Here is a 20067-nt window from a genome sequence, read left to right as displayed (position 1 = left end):
TAGTTGTAATTTCAATTTGTTATATTCCATCTGTCTGCATGCAAAAAAGAGACAGTTGTGTTTGCTTATATCTCAAAATGCCAAAGATTATTATTTTTGGCTGTCATATCTCTATATCTTAGTATATGTATATCTTTAATAAAAGCTACTGATATGCTTTATCCAGTTTATTAAGCTTAAAATCGGTCATTTCCTAGCTCCACTAAGGGACATCAAACTTCCTTTTATATGATTTCCTACTGAAGAAATAAATGGGTTGTGCTGGCACGTGGATGCTAATAGACCACATAGAAAAACAAATTCTAAAAAGAATATAAACTCTTCCCTTTATTCTCAAGCATTCACTTCAGGTTCTCAAAGAAAGAATTGTGAAAGAGTCACCTAGGTTTAAAACTAGAGAGTTAGAATTATGAAAAGACATGTAAATTGTATATAATAATGTAATTGCTGTATCTCAACATACAAAATAAAATTGGGACAAAACATCCTTATAGAAGAGTTTCAAATAATCTATGTAGACATTCTTCTTTCCACAAGGTAGAGTTTGATTCTCTTCTACTTGAGTGTGGGCCAAGAGAATAACTCACTTCTAAATAATTAAGTATGAAAAGAGAAAACTATGTTACAGTAGAGATACTTGGTAGACATTAATTTCATCAAATTAACATCACCAGGGATATGTTGTTGATGTCACGTAATCTGTAAACTGATGTAATGAGAAAGCCATTTCACCTCTGTGGCATTCTTCCTCAAAACTCCTAACCTCAGTCTAAGCATAAGAAACCCATCAGAAAAATCAAAATGGAAGGATACTCTACACCACACTTGAACTACTACTCTTCAAAACTAACAAGGTTACTAAAAGAAAAAGGAGCTGCTCCAGACCAGAGAAGACTAAGGAGATGTGATTATTAAATGCAATATGGTACCCAGGATTTGATTCTAGAACAGAAAAATGATGTTCATGGAAAAACCCTTGAAACCTGCAGTTAATAGTAATTCACCAACATTAATTTCTTTATTTTGTGTGATGCGCCATGGTTATATAAGATGTTAATATTAGAGGAAAGTTTCTAGAAGCTAAGGTATATCTGAAATTCCACAAAATTTATTTTACAAATATTTATTAAGCACCTGCTATTTCTTAAAAGCTTTTTAAATATAAATACATCTACCATATATTCAATATAATTCTCTTCTTCACATTTGTATTAATTTGTACTATTGATAAATATTTTGAACTTAAATTTAAATAAATGAAAAGGTCAAGATGATAATTGCTTATTAGCCAAGTAACCCTTTACTTAATGGATTTAAAAAAAAAAGTTCATAGAAACTATCTTTGTGATCAGTAATTTCAACCACAAAAAAAAAGTTGTTTAAAGGATGTTTTCATTTTCTTTATTACATTATCTTTTATGCTTTATACTTGATTTTATAATATTTTGAGATTTTCTATACTAAGCATGGAAACCAAATAAAACATGACATAGCATGCCATCCAATAGAGGCCACTAACCAGGAATAAGTCAATGTCCCACCCACACTAACAGTTTTTGGGAAATTTTGGACACTCTGACTCTGTCTCACTCACTGAAAACTAAAAAAAGAGGTGATCTTTAAGAAGGACTTTAGAATTCTAAATTTTATAAATCTTAATACTATGAGGGGAGAAATCCTTTGCAAAGGATAGTTTAAAAATAATTTTAATCATTTTCAACTTCTTATTTTTGTGAAATGTTTTGGCTAGATAAGATGCTATTAAAATCACAGCCATATATTCAAGCAGTCATAAGAACTCTGACATTTTTAAGCATATTTTCTTTGGACCATTTACATTGCTGTGCCTAATCAGTTAATGAATACACTCATACAATTTCAAGTGTATGGATGCATGACAATTGACTAAAAGATAACCTATTATATTACACTACACACAATCTCATACACAGCAAAATTTCTGTCTTCGTTCTGGCAATATCTCCTAAAGAACTTTTTTATGTCTGTCTACACCTATAGTTCTTAAAGGGAGCAACAGTGGAAAAGGATCACTGTCCAATTCCAGGTATTTCCTCAAAAATCATGTTAAGTTTTGATTTTTGATACAATCTCAGTGAGTTTGGAAATCTTATAGGTTGAAACTTTCAGCATGATCTTCAGTATTTGCATTTTATCTGTTTTCTAAATATCATGTGAGTTATGTATTTATATTATTTATAATGTATGTTTTATTTTGTTTTTTTGACGGCAAGACCAGTAGGATTAAAACATAGAGATAGAGGGGAAAAGAATGTGCAATATAAGAAGTTGATGTAGGAAAGGATGCTCTTTGGATAAAAAGAGGGCAACATTAAATAAGATGTTTCTTTCTCAAGTCTAAGTACTTTCAACCAATCAGGGCACATGATGCAAAATGAATACAGCTGATCACTGAGACATGGACCTTGGTTTGTCAAGACCTTGGGCCAAACAGATATAGCAAGTCACTCAGTCCCTTTTGCTTTTCAGAAAATCTTTCTCAGCAAGAGGCAGCTAGTTTTTTCGCACAGCAAGCAAGACTCAGCATGTGAAGCTTTGAACAATCCTGCGCTGCAGGGAATGTTTTACAGAAACTGCATGACAAGATTGCCAAAAAGATTACCTCTTGATTTCCTTTGTCCTTGGGTTTATTTCATCTAATAATGGGGCAAAGATGGTGCCTTCTACAATGAAAAGAGAATTTATTCATGAGTTATATGCGACAAAATTGTTTTAAAATCCTTATTCCTCATAATTTTGTAAGAAAACAATACCTCATTGAAAGTAAAATGTATGTTTTTACTTTTAAAAAATGTTTATCATCCTACTATACTTTGTAAGCATAGAATAATTTGTTCTTCCAACAGCTTGAAGCCAGAATTCTAAGAAGAAGTATTTCCTCCTTCTCTACTAAAAAGGTGTGAAAAACCATCAGAACATAATATAGGGTCAAAATAAGTGAAAATCAGGCCATTTAACTAAAACAGAAAAAAAATCCACAAACAATATAATACTATAAATTTCGAACATGCTACTTTTATCTGTTACATTGAGGTCTGGCAAAAAAAAAAAAAAACAACTTAGATATCAATTATTATTGCACTAACAGACATGGCTGTCCTAGCCCAAGAAATACCATGAGGTTATTGTCAGAACACCTAGTTTTAAGTAACATTTCTATCACTGAGTGCTTAGCATTTTGAATTGCACTTTCTTACCTATGAATTGAAAATAATGATGGTTAGATTGCCTAACACATATAGTAATTTTGAGGGTATAATAAAAGGTTACATTTTTCTTAGAATTATAAGGATATATTTCATAAAAATAAATAAAAATCTAGTGCACAGAAATTTATCATAGTCTGTCATTTTAGTTTATCATAACCATTCCAGATATTCTACCAGTCATAAAGTCATGAAGTTATGAGTATCTAGGAACCCCACTTACATCAATGAATAGACCATCCAGGCAGAAAAATCAATAAGAAACATCAGCCTTAAATGACACATTAGCCCAGATAGACTTAATAAATATAAAGAGAACATTCCATCCAAAAGCAGCAGAATACAGAACTCTCTCAAGTGCACATGAGAAAATCTTCAGGATAAATCATATTTTATGTCATTAAACAAGTCTCAATATATTTAAGAAGACTGAAATTCTATCAAGCACCTTTTGCGACCACAAAGGTTTAGAAATAGAATCAACAACAGGAAGAAGACTAAAAAATTACAAATATGTGGAGATTAAACAACATACCACTGAACAACCAATGGGTTAACAAATCAAAGGAAAAATTAAAAAAAATAAAACCCAAAACCTTGAGACAAATGAAAATGGAAATACAACATACCAAAATCTATGGAGTGCAGCAAAAGCAGTTTTGAGAGGGAAGTTCATAGCAATACAGGTCTACCTCAGGAAACAAGAAAATGCTCAGATAAACAATCTAATTTACACCTAAAGAAAGCAGAAATAAAAGAACAAGTGAAGCCCAACGTTAATAGAAGGAAGGAAATAATAAAGATCAGAAGAGAGATAAATGAAATAAAGACTAAAAAGACAATTAAAAAAGTTCATTGAAAGAGTTGGTCCTTTGAAAAGATAAACAAATTTGACAAACCGTTAGCTAGACTCGCTAAGAAAAAAAGAAAGATGCCTCAAATAAATAAAATCAGAAATGAAACAGAAGTTACAACTGATACCAAAGAAATACAAAAAATCATACTATGAACAACTATAGGCCAAAAATTGGACAACATAGAAGAAATGGATAAATTCCTAGAAACATACAATCTTCCAAGATTGAATCATGAAGCTAATAGAAAATTTGAATAGACCAATTTAGTGGTGAGGAGATTGAATCAGTAATCAAAAACCTCCCAACAAACAAAAGTCTAGGACCAGATGGCTTCACTAGGTGAAGTCTGCCAAACATTCACAAATTTAATATCTATCCTTTTCTAACGTTTTCAAAAAATTAAAGAGCAGGGATTATTTCTAAACTCACTTGGTATCTGTGATACCAAAACCAGACAAGAATGCCTCAGAAAAAGAAAACTATAGGGCAATATCCCTGGTAAACGTAGATGCAAAAATCCTCAATAAATTTTAACAAATTGAATTTTAAAAAAATTAAAAAGATCATACACCGTGATCAAGTGTGATTTATTTTGGGGATACAAAGATGTTCTAACAACCACAAACTAATCAACATTATACACCACATTGACAAATGAAGGATAAAAATCATACAATCATCTCAATAAATGCAGAAAAAAATTGACAATATTCAACATTCCTTTCTGGTAAAACTCTCAACAAAGTGAGTATAGAGGAAATATACTTCAGTATAATAAAGACCATTTATGACAAACCCAGAGCTAGACATCATACTCAGTAGTGAAAAGCTGAAAGTTTTTCCTCTAAGATCAAGAACAAGACAAGGATACCCACTCTTTACACTTTTATTAAACATAGTATTGGAAATCCTAGCCAGAGTAATGAGTCAAGAAAAAAAAAATTGACATTGGAAAGAATAAAGTAAAACTGTCACTATGTGTGAACATGATTTTTTATATAAAAATCTCAAAAGACTCCACCAAAAAACTGTTAGAACTTATAACAGAATTTAGTACAGTAACAAGGTACAAAATCAATATATTAAAATCTGTTGTATTTTTATACACTAACAATGAACTATTATATAAAAAATAAGAAAACAATCCTATTTACAATTGCATCAAAAAGAATAAAATGCCTAGGGATAAATTTAACTGAAGAGGTGAAAGATGTGTACACTGAAAACCATAAGACACTGATGAAAGAAATTGAAGAAGACATGAATAAATGGAAATGTATACTGTGCTCATGGATTGGAAGAATTAATATTGTTGAAGTGTCCATATTAACCAGTGTAATCTGCAGGTTCAATGCAATCCTTTAGCTGAGAAAATTCTAGTGGCATTTTTTTTTAACAAAACTGGAACAAAGAATCCTAAAATTTGTATGAAATCACAAAGATCCCAAATAGCCAAAGCAATCTTAAAAAAGAACAAAGGTGGAGGCATGACTCTCCCTGATTTCAAACTACATTGCAAAACTATAGTAATCAAAATGGAATGGTATTGGTATAAAAACAGACATGCAAATTAGTGGAACAGAATATAAAGCCCAGAAATATACCCATGTTTCTGTGGTCAATTAATTTATGCAAAGGAGGCAAGAATATACATTGGGAAAAGGACAATCTTTAATAAATGGTATTGGAAAACCTGGACAGTAACATGCAAAAGAATGAAATTAGACTACTGTTTTACACTACGCACAAAAATTAACTCAAAATGGATTAAAGATTTAACACTAAGACCTGAAACCATAAAAATCCCAGAAGAAAACAGGTGGTAAGCTCCTTGACATCAGTCCTGGCAATGATTTTTTTGGATTTGACTATAAAGGAAAGGACAACAAAAGTAAAAATAAACAAATGGAATACATCAAACTAAAACTTCTTCATAGCCAAGGAAACGATCAGCAACGTGAAAAGGCAACCTATTGAATAGGAGAAAATTTTTGCAAATCATATATCTGATAGGAGTTAATATCCAAAACATGTAAAGAACTCATGCAACTCAACAACAACAACAACAACAAACAAACAATCCAATTAAAAATGGGCCGAGGTTCTAAATAAACATTTTTCCAAAGGAGATATACATATGGCCAACAGGCACATGAAAAGAAGCTCAACATCACCAATCACCAGGAAAATGTAAGTCAAAACCACAGTGGGATGTCATCTCACACTTGTTAGAATGGCTATTATGAAAGAATGAGGTAAACGGAACACTTGTGAACCATTGGTAGTAATGTAAACTGATCCAGCCATTTTGGAAAACAGTATGGAAGTTCCTCAACATTTAAAAATAGAGTTTCTATATTATCCATCAATTCCACCTGTAAATATATTTAGCCAAAGAAAATTAGAAAAAAAATGAAAGATATACCCTATGTTCATTGTAGCGTTATTTATAGAGGTCAAGATATGGAAACAACATAAGTGTCCATCAATGGATGAATGATAAAGATGTCGTATATAATGGAAACCAGTCAGCCATTAAAAAGAATGGAATCTTGCCATTTGTGAAAACATGGATGGACCTTGAGGGTGTTTTGTTAAGTGAAATAAGTCAGAGAAAGAAAAATACTGCATTATTTCACTGATATGTGGAATCTAAAAAAAGTAAGTAAGCAAACAAAACAAAACAAAACAAATAGTTACAGAGAGCAGACTGGTGGTTGCTAGAGAAGAAAGGTTTTTGGTGGGTGGGTAAAATGAGCAAAGGAGGTCAAGAGGTAGCAACTTCAAATCAAAAGTAAGTCACAGGGATATAATGTTCAGAATGGTGACTACAGTCAATAATATTGTATTCTATTTTTGAAAGTTGCTAAGATAGTAAATCTTACAAGTTCTCACCGTAAGAAAAAAGTTTTTGTAATTTTGTATGGTCACAGATAGCAACTAGGCTTATTGTGTTGATCGTCCCTCAGTGTGTACAAATATTGAATCATTGCATTATACACCTGAAATTAATGTGTTATATGGAAATTTAACCTCAATTTAAAAAAAGTATATAGGTGTGTGAGGACACAGGTGAGTTGGGATCGGAAAAGGCTTTCTTCTCGAAGTGACATGTGATCTTGAGATCTGAAAGGTGAATGAGAGGTGACAGTATAAGATCAGGAATAGAGATGGCCTCCAAGTAGATGGTCAAGCATGTGGAAAATATGGCAACACAAGGGAAGCTACCAAGGCTGGAGTTAAAAAAAGAAATAGTGGTTCAGGGGAGTGGTGGCTTGAGTCAATTCTGAAGAGGTATGTAGGTTTCAGCACATATTAAGTGTTAAATATAGGTTTCTACCCAAGGAATAATAAGAAATATTTAAAGAAGTAGAGTAATATAAATAATCACGTATCCATTTTTAAAAGATCATTCAAAAATAATGTGGAGAATAGATTGGAAAAGGACAATTGTAAACCAGAGGGACTAGTTATTTGGTTATTTCAAAAGTCCAGGGCAGAAATGATAACTGGTCAAGAGGAATGGCAGGATGGATGGAAGTGAACAAAGTAGTAATATGTTTTGGAGGTGAGGGCTTGAATACGGAAAGAAAGAACAAAGGTCAGTAATAATATGATATGTAATCTGGTCAAGGCAGGCCCACCAAGGATATAGTTGTTTTTTGAACTTAAACCTAGGATGACAGGAAAGAGCCAAACACAGGACAATTTGTAGAAAAGTGAGAACAGTGAGTGCAAAATCTCCAAGTTTGGCACTCATTAGGTGTGTTTTAAGAAGAGGAAGGATATTCAACAAGATGTAGGTAGGAAAAATTTTGTAGTAAGATAATGAAGCAATATTTTCTGATGAATCTTCAAGTATTAGGCAATATCATTGTGCCATTGAGTGTGGAAGAGAGAATGTTGATATTTGAGGAAATACATGAAGTAAACTGGACATTTTGGAGCATGAATAATCAGAAAGGCATTGTATGAGAGACTATGGACTCTGAGAAACAAACTGAGGGCTTCAGAGGGGAGGGCGGTGGGGGAATGGGATAGGCTGGTGATGGGTAGTAAGGAGGGCATGTATTGCAAGGTGCACTGGGTGTTATACGCAACTAATGAATCATCGAACTTTACATCACAAACCAGGGATGTACTGTACGGTGACTAACATAATATAATAAAAAAACATTAAAAAATATAAACAAATAAATTTTCAATAAATACATACAGATTTATTTTAAAAAAGGCATTGTAAGGTTGGTTTGTTTGACAGTGCAGAGGAATACGTGATCTTACATTTAAAGTAAGACAGTTCAACATATCTTTGTTTTCTCTTTCCCAGGCCATTTAATCAGTCCTCTTCTCATGTGAAATTTGCAATAAACTGTGTTAAAGATTGTAGCTTTGCCAGTGGATTATGACAGAAAGAAAATGAGGCAATAGAGTGATTATAATAATTTATGATAAAATACAAGGTGGGGAAAGAAGGATTAACTCTACGAAAGAGACAAGGGTAAAGAGCTAGCGTATTTGCTGAGTCTGAACAAATGTTCAAGTAAAAGTTTTATCACGGGGAATGGTTATGATGGGCCAAGAGTAGAATGCTTTACCTTGTGATTTTGCATCTTGTGCATTTAATGGTGAATGCAAGTTCCACGGCAGCACTTGCCAATGCAATAGCCATTAGACACTGTGGCTATTTTAATTTGAGTGCTAATTAATTAAAAGTAAACAAAGTTACAAATACAGCCATAGCTCAAGTGCACGCTAAGCACATGTAGCTAATGAACACGGGACTGGACACTGCAGAGATGATACAAGTCTGTCGATGCGTAGGGTTCTATCACACGGTGCCGGCCAGCTCGCCATCTTTGGAATGGATAGTAGAGAATGAAGATAAGGAATATCAGTGTAAGTGAGGAGGACAGAAAAATAAGGATCTATGGTGTCCACTGAGTCTTCACAAAGGTACAATACTCAAAAAAATGGTGACAGAAGAAGAGAGATGACACTGTGGGGCTAAAACTTAAGTGTAGGTGACAGCAACAAGAATTTGTAAGGAGAGCTATCATGTGACGGCAAAAATGTGAAAAGATGTAAAAGCCTTAAAGAGTAAATAGGTATAGCTGAGCAATACAAGGGGAAAGAGGAAGGGAGACTGAGGCTTCCGGGAAAAGAAGATGCCATAGAAAGGTTTGTGGACGCCCAAGAAAAAGCATGATCGTTTTGGGGAAAAAAATGGGAATAACTTCAAATGTCTGGAAAAATGAGAAGTGGAGTCCCTAACATACTCACACAACCATGTCAGGTTTGTGAACACAGTCAAGCCCACCAATAGCTTCGCTGGGGAGGCTTGTTGGGAAACTCGATAGTCTCCTAATATTTCGTTCTCTGTTGCTTCAGTGGTGTCCTCAGCTTCCCAACAATCTGCTTGTGTAAATAACATCCCTGCCCCCCCACAACCAGATGAGTATATAAAGTGTACAGTGTAATACATGTAATGCTGGTATAGGACTATCTGATAATATCCTGAATCAGGACATCAGTGGGATTGTCGAATCCAATGGAGATAAAATAATTTCCAATACAAAAACATATATGTATATGTGTAAGTTTTCACATATACTTGTGTATACATATATGTAATCCTACATATGTAAAACACATGTACACGTACATGCACAAGATATACAAATCTCTTACAACACCACGCTTCTAAATATCATTTATTAGATCTTTCACTTATAAGGAAAAAACTTTTTGAGCAAAATGGTAATAGGAAAAAAATACTTGGAAGAATGTGAAGGATTTTTCTACTCTCTCTCCATACGAAATCAAGGGAAAATGAAGCAATTATCAAGATAATTCAAGGAGAGAATAGGACAAAAAACTGCTTGCCTGAATTATCTGAATAGTTAAAGAAATACTTGAGCTTAAAGCCTCAATTATCCAAGTAAATGAGTCTATATTCTACTGTATTTTGCATGTACATTTAATGAATATATTAAATTTGCCTGTGGTTCTCATTTACCTCAGGTGCTACAGAGGCTCTTTCCTTTCCCTTATGGTACAATTAAGTCTCTGTTGGGCTAAGCTCAATATTATTCAATGTGTAACATATTATTGTTATTCCAGGGCATGTTACGGTAAAGCGTGATGAAAGCATACTAAAGGTGCGGGCTATGCCTACACATAGCCAAAACATCAATATGAAAAAGTATAAGGCAGTTTGCTTTGCCTCGAAAAATGCCATAGGAATATTGCTCATATGGTAATTAATGAATCTTGATAGCTTAACTTTTTCTTTTTACTAACATGCTTTAAAAATATTAAAACTATAACCACAACCAATATTTCATTAACATGACCAAAGATGCCACAGACTGTTCAGTTTGGGTTTTGTTGGGCATTTTTCACCACCATGCAGATTATAAAATACAAAATATTATTTCTTGCCAAATGTTTGAAGTCAGCCATGTTTAAACTCTCAGAATTCTAAATTGGTAAGATGGGATCAAGGCATCATTTTTACAATGCAGATGTAAGAATTCCTTGGATATATGGAAGAAAAGAACTCCTAAACTCATAGTATACCCTTGATAAATGTATTCAATTTAATTGATTTAAATGAATTATTTAAAGGAATGGGTGGAGTCAAATTTCCAAAGAGAGTGGTTTTGTTTATTTTAGAAATGTCATTACCATCCATGGTCTGTTGCCATCTAAAAACAAAAGACCAAAGGGTATGCCTATAGGGATATTGGCAGGGAGAGCAGATGTTCTGGGCTAAGTCCATTGTAATTCTAACTTTATTGTACAGCACATTGCATATTTTGCACTTACATTTATGCTTTAAAATTCAGAGATCATAGCTGAAGTGACTTCCCAAATATATCAATAAGAAACAGCTTGTTTAGTAAATGAAGTATCGAAATGCTATGATCATACTCTGTTCTCTTTGATAAATTGAGTACTGTGCTGTGAATCTCCCTCTAACACCCCTTTTTCTTAAACATGCCTAAAATTTGAAATTAGATATGCCTGCAACTTGCCAAGAACGCAGCAGTACTGAACTGCCCTTAGGTTTTCTTCTAGATAAGATTCAGCTGCCTTGCATCTGAAAGCAATTGAGGACACATTTTAACACGAACTGAAATAGATTCCGGCTGAATGTTCTATAAGTGGTAGAGAGGGCAAATAATAGATTTTTGGAAGTGGTAACCATATTAGGTCAACCCTAAATTCAACAAATGAGATTCATGATGCCAATGATCATGGTCACAAGAATCAAATCTAAAACTGGGTGATTTGTATTTCGTGCCACTATGCAGACTGATTGTGTTTGGTCACAGCCAATTACATTTTAATATCTTCACTTACCTATAATTTCAAAAAAACTTATTCAAACACATAGTTGTTTTTTTCAATTCCTGACAAAACTGTGAAATTGTCAAGTCAGAGAAACTACCCATATTTTCCAAGTAAGAAAACTGTACCTTTCAGTTATGTGAGTTGTTCAAGGTTTTATGAGTAAATAAGTAGGCTCATTTACCTTTATTCCTAGTCCCAATCTATTTTCATCAGACTATAATATTTTGCCAACACCTAATGATCCATTTATATCCACTCAAGCTCATTATAAACACCATTAATCTGCTAAAAGAGCGAAAGAACAAAGCACTTTTTCTTCATGTCTTTCTTTCTCTTTCTTTCTTCTTTCTCTCTCTTTCTCTCTTTCTCTCTCTCTTTCTCTCTTTCTTTCTTTCTTTCTTTCTTTCTTTCTTTCTTTCTTTCTTTCTTTCTTTCTTTCTTTCTTTCTTTCTTTTCTTTCTTCCATGATACATGTACTCTTTAATCCCTGTCACCTATTCACTCACACCCCACCCACTTAACTGCCAGTAATCATCAGTTTGTTCTCTATAGTTAACAGTCTGTTTCTTGGTCTCTCTCTCTCTTTCTTTTCCTTTCTCATTTGTTTTATTTCTTAAATTCCACATATGAGTGCGATCATATAGTATTTGTCTTTCTCTGACTGACTTATTTTGTTTAGGATTATACTCTCTAGCTCAATCCATGTTGCTGCAAACGGCAAGATTTCATTCTTTTTTATGGCTGAATAATGTTTCATTGTACATATAGACCACATCTTCTTTATCCAGTCATCTGTCGATGGACACTTTGGCTGCTTCCCTAGTTTGGCTATTGTACATAATGCAGTGGTGCATGTATCCCTTTTATTTAGGGTTTTTGTATTTTGGGGGGTAAAGACGCTGTAGTAAGATTCCTGGATTATAGGTTAGTTCTACTTTTTAATTTTTTAAGGAACCTCGATACTGTTTTCTAGAGTGGCTGCACCAGTTTGCGTTCCCACTAACAGTGCGAGAAGGTTTCTTTTTCTCCACATCCTGGCCAACACTTGTTTCTTGTGTTTTTGATTTCAGCCACTCTGCCACGTGTGAGGTGTAGTTTTAATTTGCATTTCTCTGATGATGAGTGATGTTGCACATCTTTGCATGTGTCTGCTGGCCGTCTGTATGTCTTCTTTGGAGAAATGTCTGTTCATGTCTTCTGCCCATTTTTAAATTGGATTATTTGTTTTTTGGGTGTTGGGTTATATAAGTTCTTTATATATTTTTCCATAATAACCCTTTATCAGATATGTCATTTACAAATATCTGCTCTCATTCTATAGGTTGCCTTTTGGTGTTGTTGACTGTTTCCTTCATTCTGCAGAAACTTTTTATTTTGATGCAGTCCTTCTTAAAATGTCCTTCTTAAAATGAATTTCGAATAGTATCAAACTTAAGTAAATAAAGCATTTTCTGAGTCAAATTGCAGGAAAAAATTCATGGCATTATAATGAAATAATAAAAATAAATTTTGTATCTGACTGTAATTTTTTAAATTTTAATTTTGAATGAATTAATCAAGTTGTATCTATAAACAATTTCTAATTTAAAATTGATACCTTTCCTAGAATACTAATAAAAAATATGTAAAGTGTGATATACTCTGGAAAGATTTTTCTTTCTCTGACATATCAAATACAAAATATACCTAATCTCTGATTTTGAAAATGCACAATGATATGACTTCCAATGAGAATTTTTCCATAAGAATCTGTACCCTTTTTTGGCATTGATATTTATAAAGCCAATTTTCATTGTACATCCTTTTAGTATAGATTCACGAATTACATTATTATTGATGTTACTTATTCTGTATGAAATTATACATTCTTTCTCAACATTCTTTGAATTATTTCAAATGAACCATATACAGCCTGGCTTTAATACCAGCACAAAAGGATAAGGGTAGAAGTTTTGAAATAAATTTTGTTTTGGAGAATTTGAACTTTGGAAGCTTTTGTAAGAAATCCTTATGAAAAATAAATATTAATTGGATCAGCTGTTAAATTTCTTAAACTGGAATTTGTTTAGTAACAAATTTATTTTGAGCCTGTTTTCCAAATCCTCAACAGGTTTCCTACATTTTATTGCAATCCATAGGTATGATAATCTTGACAAAATAAGGTAGCTACTGTCTTCACATCTCTTGGACTTAATGAATCATCTTAGGAAGTGATTACTTGGCATTTTAAAAGTAGCATTCAATATACCAATCAAGCAGTTATTCCGTCATTATTGATAAAATTTCATAATAGCAGGGAAGTTGAAAATAGCCCACGGGGAGAAGATTGAACAAAAAAATAACTCGTTCTTTTGTAATTTGATTTCACGTGTACATGATATGCCTTTAATAAGATTTGAGACATGGACTGATAACTATCTTAAGTCAGTTGCCTCCTCCAATATAGAAAAATTAGATTATTATTCAAGTATATTATTCAAAATTAACTATTTATGTATTTTTAGAATTAAGAAAAGCATCTTACCACTAAAATCGATGAGATTTATCAAATAACAGCAAAATAAGAGCTATACTTTCTTCAAGTTCCAAATATATGTGAAGAAAAGATAGAAAATGGAATTCTAGTGTAATTGTTGTCCCATGAACACAACTACCAAAACCTATAATTTCTCTCTTACTCCTTTGGACAAAATATACGTGTTTTCTGTATATTGATCACAGCTCCATCAAGTTAGTGTTGGTATAAAGTTCTTTTTATGGATGGGAAACTGAAGTCCTATGAGGTTAAGTAAAATGCTCATGCTCATTCAGTTGACAAGTGAATTTATTTATTTTTATTTTTTATTGTTTTATTAAAGATGTCATTTGTTTATTTGAGAGAGAGAGCATGAGTGGAGGGAGTAGTGGTAGTGGTGGGTGGTAGACAGAGGGAGAGGGAGAAGCAGACTTCCCACTGAGCAGGGAGCCCAATGTGGGGCTCAATCCCACAACTCTGGGATCGTAACCTGAGCCAAAGGCAGATGCTTAACTGACTGAGCCACCCAGGTGCCCCATGTTGGCAAGTGAATTTAGTCATTTAGTTTATCTAGTCCAGAATCCATCCTCATATTTACTAAGGTCACGTAAATCTGCTTCAGTGTGCATTGCTTTTTGTTCCATTAGCATTATTTGACATTTGTTGTTGTTAATCCCAGGAACCAAAGGGTTTCTTACTGCATTGGCCAAAATGGGAATTCAATGCCTTGTATTTGATTATATTATTCTAATCCTATTAACCAGGCAGAAAGTTAATTGTCACCTGAAAGAGTTTCCAATTCAGTTAAATAACTGTGTATATAATAGAGTTTTACTATTATTTCCAGAATGAATTTTTGGCTTTCTGAATAGCTTATTTTGTTATGTCAAACATAATCGAAATGTTCCCCAAGATCTAATCAATGCATCATGTCCCATTCAAATGATATCAGCTAGATACTCTGAGTTATTCTTCCTTGATAGGTTCACCTTGTTTACTTAAAGCAAAACTATGAAATTTTAAAAACCCAACTATTTTCTGTAGCCTACATTAGACTAGGCTGATACTTTGGCTTTATTTCTTTACTATATGCATCATGGCCTTGATCTTTGTATTACGTATCATTGCTTCTTCAATGTCTCCTCGGTGAGTAAAAGCTAAACTTTAAACCTTGTCAAGTGGTGATCAATATCAGTCTTCAGGGAAGAGCTCACAACAATAGAACTTCAGGACTCCTTAAAAGAATACACTGTTCAATTGCTTTAATATATTTTCTGTCAAAACCTGTAATAGTATGATTGACTGTAAGGTACTTTGCATGCGATATATATCCTTTACAATGTCAGAAATAAATGTTCCTATATGATAGTTTTTTCATATAAGCTCATATCAACATTTTAAATGATAAACAATGAGATTTCATCTATACCAACCACATTAATGCATCGAATAAAAATCAAGAATAGCTGTCCATGGTCTTATTTGTTTATAAACTGCTAGATATTTTATGCAAAAATATTAATTAAGAAGAACATTTTCAATCGAATTCAGTTATTCTACTTTTCAATATAAGGGGACAATGATGTTAATAAAACCTAGTAGTCTAGGACTGTTTTTCTTCATTATTTTATGCATATTTGTGATTAGAAACATATATTAATTATATTCAGGACAGGCACAAGGGAAGGGTTTTTATAGAAACCAGAAAAAGCCCAAAGCTATGATTATATTTAAGTTTTGTAACTTAGCCAAGTCCATTATTCATATTTATAATTTAAAAAGTCATAGTGTTCTCAAAATATTTAGACCCCTCCTGATTGTATTAATATTTGATATTTGATTAGGTTAAAATGCAAATGTGAACCCTCCATATGGTGCAGGGTAGCAGAGGAACAATATGTTCCATGTGGCCAAGCCACCTTGGATCTTTCAATAATAAATATTCACAAGCTCCATTAACACCACATCATCACTACTTAAATTTTAACCTACCAGGTTTTGGGTCAGTGATAAAATTTGGTCAGTATCTTCACAACAGCAGAATTAATGCTAGTAGAAAGTACAGGGCATGAGAGTGGACAATTTTGCTGAAATAAATGGAATGAAATCCTACAATAAAAATTTTTTCAAATACAAAATAATGAGGAGAAATAAGAAAAAAACTTTAATTCCAGAGAGTGAAAGAAAATATCTGGTAAGACTAAAAATCAGGAAGCAAAAACCCAGTTTAAACAAATTAACTTCCTGTTTCCTGTTTGCCTAATTATATTTTTAATTGTTGTATAAATTTTTATTTAGAGGAATATCCTAAGAAACACTATAGCAAATTGATGTAAGATTAGAAGGAATCTCTGATGATGGAAGACAGTGATCCTGGTCAGCATATATTATTTCATATTTGAGAGCTGGATAGGGAAGTCACTTTGCAAAGGTTAAATAATTTAGATAATTTTTTTCTTTTTTTTTTTTTTTTAAAGACTTTATTTATTTATTTGACAGAGATAGAGACAGCCAGTGAGAGAGGGAACACAAGCAGGGGGAGTGGGAGAGGAAGAAGCAGGCTCATAGCAGAGGAGCCTGATGTGGGGCTCGATCCAGTAACTCCTGGATCACGCCCTGAGCCGAAGGCAGACGCTTAACCACTGTGCCACCCAGGCGCCCCAGATAATTTTTTTCAAGAGCAAAATATTTATGAACTATATTGCTGGAAGGGTTGTGATGTTGCTTGGTGCATGGAGAAAAAGAGGCCAGAGCAATGAAATCGATCCCTGATTTGGCCAGTTAATTTAAATATTTCATGTTGGAGGTGAAGTTAACAGGGAAATTTTTTAAAATGATGTAAGGTTTATAAGAAGAGCAGATAAAACAAATTGGACATTTTTGGTTTGCTCCTCCTTTCTTCCACTTTGAGGAACCGTGATGAGGAGTCAGAGTTCACCCAGAACCAAAAGTGAGGCTCGGGAACCAGACAAAATGAATTAGTTTGTTCAAAGGGTGGGTAAGAGGACTAGTAAGGTCCAGACAGAGGGCACCTCAGAACTTTCACATGGTTTGCCTGGACAAAAAGAGGTTTTCTTTCTTCCAAGTATGTTGATTGAGAGAGTGAAATGCTGCAATTATTTTGATGCCAATAAAGCCAGCTTATGAATAAACCTGCTACATTAAGCAGGGCACAGTAAAACAAACAGAAACAGATCTAGAATCTCAGTTGCAATGACAATGACTTGACTGAGTCTTACTGAAATTCACAATATTTCAGGATTGATGCAATTATCCATGCCAATAAATATATTTTATTAAAGCAAAATGGATTTCTTTTTCTTATTTGCAAAAAAAGCATCCTAATTTAAAAAAGCAAAATCAAAAAAGGAAAATGAGTAAATGAGTAAAATGAGTATATAATCCCAAAATTAGTCAAAAAAAACAGAGAGGCAAATACACACACACACACTTACAAGTAACTCAAAGCACATAACTTACTTAAAAGTTTGATGTTATTCAAATTCTAAAAATTCCGAAGATAATGATCTTTTCTTGTCCTCACTTTCATTATTTTTAGTTCTTTTTTTTTTTTTTTTTTTAGCCAGACTTTTCCCAAGTGAGCTGAGCGAGGAGAATATTGTGACTTTCCTGTGGATCTTAAAAGACTTATTCCTTGAAGAATCGGGGGCTGCATTATTCATGGAGGAGTTAGGAAATGCCATAGCTTGGCAATTTCACCACCTTTAAGGAGATGGAGGAAGTCAAAGAGCTTAGATGTTTTGGGCTTCTGATCCCATAGGAACCTTTCGTCCTTGTGATGGTCACTCGTCACATGCACATACTTAGATGCTGCGGGAGCAGCCTCAGCAACTTAATCTGGGTCCTCACTAGAAAGAATTTTCCTTCGCTTTCCACTAACCACCTAATCTTAGCTTATCCCTCTGGGAGCCCACACTTTCAGCATTTTCTTTCACCACTCTGTGGAGTCTGTGACTGCAGTGTAAGCAACACCCAAATGGCTCATTAAAGCTATTATTATCAGCTTCAGACAATCCTGGGAGGTCTGCGTCAGCTTTTACCCTATTTCATTCTGTCTGTGCACTGAGTAGGACTATATTAGGACAAAGATGCCTCAGTTCCTGAATAAGCAGGAAATAGTTTTATTAAAAAAAAAAACAGCAAAAAGCATAAAGGTGAGATAGCAATGGATTTAATAGGGTTCTAGTAAGCTACTTTATTTATGAAAATTGAGATTTTTTTCCCAACAACCCCACAGAAGGGAAATTCAGAATGAACGGTACTTTTATTATCCTCTTTAAAACTCCAGTTTCTCAATATTGATTTAAATTCTTTTCGATACTAATTATGTATTATCTGTGTCATTGGGTACAAAAGGATTTAGGTGGAAATTGATGACATCTACATGTATTTACGTATGTGCACACGAAATGTATATTTCAAGGGGTAACAAAGAAAAAGCACAGTTTAGCATTGCTGGTGATGGCTTCGTTAATACTAAGATGTGTGGCTGTAAATGACAATGTCCACGTGTGTATAATGAAAATCATAAGCTTATCTACTTATACTTGATGACTTTGAGAATTTTTGGTAGGTCATAATTAGAGCTCCCCAGTGCTTGATTCACTCCTCTGCATTAAATAAACCACTTATTGAAATATATGATCACATTCTGCACATGAAGTACTTTAATGTGACTAAGTAATATGCTGGAGACCCAGAAGTTCCATTACCTGGAATATCTCATTTTTGTTGTTGTTTTCTGACTCATTACTTTTACCTTTTGATCCTTCAGGCCACGACTGAGTCCCCTGTGATTTATTTCTGAGAAGTCTAAGGTGATGTCCTTTTTGTGCTCAAGAAGCCAGTGTCTGTGCTACTCTACCATCTTCTCACTCTGCCGCCATCGTTTCTACCCCTGCTCTACTGCATCAGAGGTCTCCTTGAGCACCCTCCCGCTTCACCGAAACAGCTGCTGTTCCAGGGCATCTCTGTCAGGAATGCAGATGTGGTAGCTTATAAGCCTCTGCCTCCTTTGTCATCCCTCCGTCTCAATGCCAGGCCCTGTAGTACTCAAAAATTTTCTCCTGGCGACTCAGATTTTGCACTAATTTTTAGGAGATCACAACAAACACATCTCTCTGATTATAGTCACATAGAGGAACTCGCCACAGGGGTGCTTGGGTATCAAGGTGTCACAGGGTCCATTGAAATGACACTTTCTAGTCTTTTTTCTCTGTAAGATGTAGGCATGGACCTAGAAGACTGTAGAAAAAGAGATGTGCAAGGTACCACATTTTACTAAGAGCTAACACCTTACACTTTATTAGGTCACTCATTGTGTTTTGCTCAGTGTCTTAAAATGAGCGACTTCCCATGTGAATCTTCAGATTTCCACAAAGCAGAATTCTGTTTGGTCTGTCACTTTAGGTCTTCACCTGTGCTCAAAGTTAGCTATAACTTAACAGTGTACAATTTAGAATTGTAGCTCAAATTAAGCTAGTTCACATTTCTGCTATTTTCGTCTATGGTCTACTTAAGTAGCAATGACTGATTTACTTATAAAAAGTAGGTTTGCAAATTCATGAACATTTTTAAATGTATTGGAATTATCTTCAACTAAAAACTGAAAACCCAACTCAATGCAATAAACATTTCAATTCGGAGATAAATTAATAACATCTTAACTTGACTGCCTCTCTGTAGATTCATTTGAGAGTTGCTTCTTTCCCTATCCAAGTCTAATCCCTTCAACGATGTGCAAAATACATTGCCAATTTCTTTTTTCAACGATCTTGCTTAATCAATTTCATCCTGTCTCTTCTCTACCAGATCATTCTCTTACAAATATAACATATCCATAATGTTCATTTTCTAATGAAGAAGGGGAAAGGGTTGACCTCAACCTTATGACACACTCAAGTTAACCTCCTCCCATTCTTCCTTGCCCAAACTTCATTTATATTATTCTTCAGCTTCTTGCAGTCTATTTTCTGCCTCCACACTCTCAAACCACATTGACTTCACAAGGAAAAAACAATCAAATTAAAAAAAAAAAAAAAACTCACTTTTCTCCTTCCCTCATTTGCCT

This window comes from Ailuropoda melanoleuca, chromosome 2 (genome assembly GCF_002007445.2).
Source record: "Ailuropoda melanoleuca isolate Jingjing chromosome 2, ASM200744v2, whole genome shotgun sequence".
NCBI classification, from domain to species: Eukaryota; Metazoa; Chordata; class Mammalia; order Carnivora; family Ursidae; genus Ailuropoda; species Ailuropoda melanoleuca.
The sequence above is the reverse complement of the archived record's forward strand: the minus strand, read 5'-3'. Positions refer to the sequence as shown.